General features: G+C 49.9%; 2 non-coding genes across 2 annotated transcripts; both read right to left on the bottom strand.

Annotated features, from left to right (window-relative positions):
• Nucleotides 1–203: 203 nt before the first annotated feature.
• On the bottom strand, nucleotides 204–356 carry LOC124319347. The gene has a single exon (XR_006913041.1). It is a non-coding gene; the product is annotated as a 5.8S ribosomal RNA (ribosomal RNA).
• Nucleotides 357–1,286: 930 nt separating this feature from the next.
• LOC124319348 lies at nucleotides 1,287–3,582 on the bottom strand. The gene has a single exon (XR_006913042.1). It is a non-coding gene; the product is annotated as a small subunit ribosomal RNA (ribosomal RNA).
• Nucleotides 3,583–3,813: the final 231 nt, after the last annotated feature.

Below are 3,813 nucleotides of genomic sequence, written 5' to 3'. Positions count from 1 at the left end.
GAAAAAAACAAAACAGGGCGAACCTTCTTTTATTTTTCCCCCTTTTTTGTATTTGAGGCATCGCGGACACTTAAGTCGCGCGGCACCCAGACGTTAGAGATTCGGGAGCTTTTATGCGGTCAGGCCGGGTGAAAAATAAATCTCGCCGCGACCCAACATGCAAAACCAAGACTGAAAAAATCTCTGTTCGTTCATCATTCGACCGACCCTCAGTCAGATGTGGCCCGAGCGAGAAGCTGGGCCGCCATTTACGTTCAAGATTTCGATGCTCCATGTGTTCTGCAGTTCGCATGGATTAGCGCACTTTGCTGCGCTCTTCATCGATCCACGAGCCTAGTGATCCACCGTTCAGGGTCGTATATAAAACGACATATTCGTTTTCTTCTCTCTTTTTCTCCAACCCGCCCAAGCAAATGAATGCGAGGGCGGAGAAAGAAAGCCAGAAAGAAAATGTTCCGATAAACACTCGTACTAGAATTTGGGTTTAGTGTGTTATTGTGATTTTGAATTCTTCCTACTTCATCGAGAGGGCGAAGGGCAAGCTTAAAAAACATTCGGTTTTCAACGGCATAGTGTCGGGCTTTGGAGTGTTAGTCTATACGACGCACACGCACGCAACCACGAGTATCTACGCCCGAAAAGAACGTCCAGAGTAAAGTCTCACACTTTCGTCCCCCACCGAGAATCAAAAAATCCCGAAGACGAAGAGAGAAACAAAAAAAAACAATTTCGATTGGGCGTATCCGCTTTAAACCACCGCGCATCAGAGCGCCTGATACCCGTTCAAAATCTTGATGTTTTTTTTTTTTCCGACTCTCCATCCACCGAGTTTTTATTTTTCAAAGTGTTTGATTTAGGGACTAAGACTTTATAAAATCTCCTTTATTGTTCCTTCGGTACTCGCGGCCCAGGCGGGCTATCGTATTCTTCACTCTACTAACGTCAACACTGTGAGCGCCGCTAAAGGTCGAATGAATCTATAGAGACATTCACCATCGAAGCAGGAAGAATTTGCTCACGGCCATAGACCAAATCGAAAGACTTTGTGTTTTTTTTTGAGCCGAGAGGAAAGAAAAATCAATTTGAAAAGGCGAATCCGCTTTAAACCACCGCGCATCAGAGCGCCTGATACCCGTTCAAAATAAATGATTTTCTTCCGTCAACCCACACATAGTTCATACGATGTCTTACGCCGAAAGACTTTTGATGGGGTTTTTTTGTTTTGCAACTTTTAGTTGTTTCGTGCTCAACCAAAGCCATATGCGCAAAACATTTGTCTTGTTCGTTTATGATCCTTCCGCAGGTTCACCTACGGAAACCTTGTTACGACTTTTACTTCCTCTAAAGGATCAAGTTCGACCATCTTTCAGTCTCGCCGTTGGTAGGCACCGCACGGGCAGAGATTGCTCCCCACTCGACGGCACCCCGACAAGCCCGTCCGAAGGCCTCACTAAATCATTCAATCGGTAGTAGCGACGGGCGGTGTGTACAAAGGGCAGGGACGTAATCGACGCGGGCTAGTGACCCGCGCCTACTAGGGATTCCTGGTTCATGGGGATCATTGCAGTCCCCAATCCCAACCACGAAGGAGGTTCAGCGGTTACCCGGTCCTTTCGGACAGGGAGAGTGAAACACGCTGATTCCTTCAGTGTAGCGCGCGTGCGGCCCAGGACATCTAAGGGCATCACAGACCTGTTATTGCTCACTGTCACGCGGCTGGACGCCGCTTGTCCCTCTAAGAAGACTGCGTGACGGACGCGAGAGCAGAAGGTATCGCCGGGGATGACGACGACCGAATAACAATAGAGCCAGCCCCCGCGAGACATTCCCGACAAAGCCCCGCCATACCTCATCCGCCAGGCAACCAACCCGTGAAGGCCGTACACCCGACGAACAGAGCACAACGAAACCAAGCCGAGAGATTGCCTCACTAAAGGAACCAGTCCCACCGAGACCCGAATCGCCGCCACCTGATCCCGACGCCTCCGTACTCCCTTCGGTTTCAATTGATAAAACCCGTCACCTATTTAGCAGGCTAGAGTCTCGTTCGTTATCGGAATTAACCAGACAAATCGCTCCACCAACTAAGAACGGCCATGCACCACCACCCACCGAATCAAGAAAGAGCTCTCAATCTGTCAATCCTTCCAGTGTCCGGGCCTGGTGAGGTTTCCCGTGTTGAGTCAAATTAAGCCGCAGGCTCCACTCCTGGTGGTGCCCTTCCGTCAATTCCTTTAAGTTTCAGCTTTGCAACCATACTTCCCCCGGAACCCAAAGACTTTGGTTTCCCGGAAGCTGCCCGTCGAGTCATTGGAGTAACTCCGACGGATTGCTGGTTGGCATCGTTTATGGTTAGAACTAGGGCGGTATCTGATCGCCTTCGAACCTCTAACTTTCGTTCTTGATCAAGGAAAACATTCTTGGCAAATGCCTTCGCTGTTGTTCGTCTTGCGGCGGTCCAAGAATTTCACCTCTGTCGCCGCAGTACGAATGCCCCCGTCCGTCTCTATTGACCATTACCTCGGGTCCAAAAGTAAAAAGACCAGCAAAATCGGACCGAGGTCCTATTCCATCATTCCATGCTGCGATATTCAGGCGTTGGGATACACCTGCTTTGAGCACTCTAATTTGTTCAAAGTAAACGTTGCCGGCCGCCCGAGACACCCGGTGAAGGGCACCCCGAACGATTGACTGGGTGGAGCGAATCGAGTCAACTACGACCAAAATTTAAAAAAGAACCCGAAAGAACTTTCCAACTCTGGCCGCAGATACAACAACGACGCACCGACCACCACTCCGGCGATGTTGTCCGACCGTGAAGAGAGTCGGGCTTTGACACCCGGGCTCCCAGAGCGTGAAACGCAACACCCTTGATTCAGAGCGGCGCCGCCCGGCCGAAGACAGACATCCGACTACGAGCTTTTTAACCGCAACAACTTTAATATACGCTATTGGAGCTGGAGTTACCGCGGCTGCTGGCACCAGACTTGCCCTCCAATGGTTCCTCGTTAAAGGATTTAAAGTGTACTCATTCCAATCACGGGGCCTCGGAAGAGTCCCGTATCGTTATTTTTCGTCACTACCTCCCCGTGCCGGGAGTGGGTAATTTGCGCGCCTGCTGCCTTCCTTGGATGTGGTAGCCGTTTCTCAGGCTCCCTCTCCGGAATCGAACCCCGATTCCCCGTTACCCGTTGCAACCATGGTAGGCGCGTAACCTACCATCGACAGTTGATAAGGCAGACATTTGAAAGATACGTCGCCGGCGCGAAGGCCGTGCGATCGGCGTGAAGTTATCCAGAGTCACCAAAATTGGTACGGTGCGCGAGCCCGAAAGCCCGGCCCCGACTGGTTTTGATCTAATAAAAGCACCTCTTCTGCGAGCCCGAAAGCCCGCAGTCGAGGCTCGAGTGCATGTATTAGCTCTAGAATTACCACAGTTATCCAAGTAGGATGGAGTGGATCTAAGGAACCATAACTGATTTATTGAGCCATTCGCGGTTTCGCCGTCTAGCGGCTTGTACTTAGACATGCATGGCTTAATCTTTGAGACAAGCATATGCTACTGGCAGGATCAACCAGGTATTTCGTGTATGTTTGTTTGATATGCATCCGGCGAGTTGCGGGTTTTTATTTCGCCCACGCATCACCAAACACACACCAAATCAACACGTTTTTCGTTTTTTTTCTTTTTCTTCGGAAACTAAAATTTTTGATCGCAACGCCTGGCGTGTCACAGCGAGTCCCAGTGAAGAGAAACACCGATCCGATCCGTTTGTTGGATTTTTTTCATTTCAATTTCCAAAGTCAAAGACC

The sequence above is a fragment of the Daphnia pulicaria genome, unplaced genomic scaffold (assembly GCF_021234035.1).
Source record: "Daphnia pulicaria isolate SC F1-1A unplaced genomic scaffold, SC_F0-13Bv2 h1tg000155l, whole genome shotgun sequence".
Classification (NCBI taxonomy): Eukaryota; Metazoa; Arthropoda; class Branchiopoda; order Diplostraca; family Daphniidae; genus Daphnia; species Daphnia pulicaria.
This window is presented reverse-complemented; position numbering and strand designations above follow the sequence as displayed.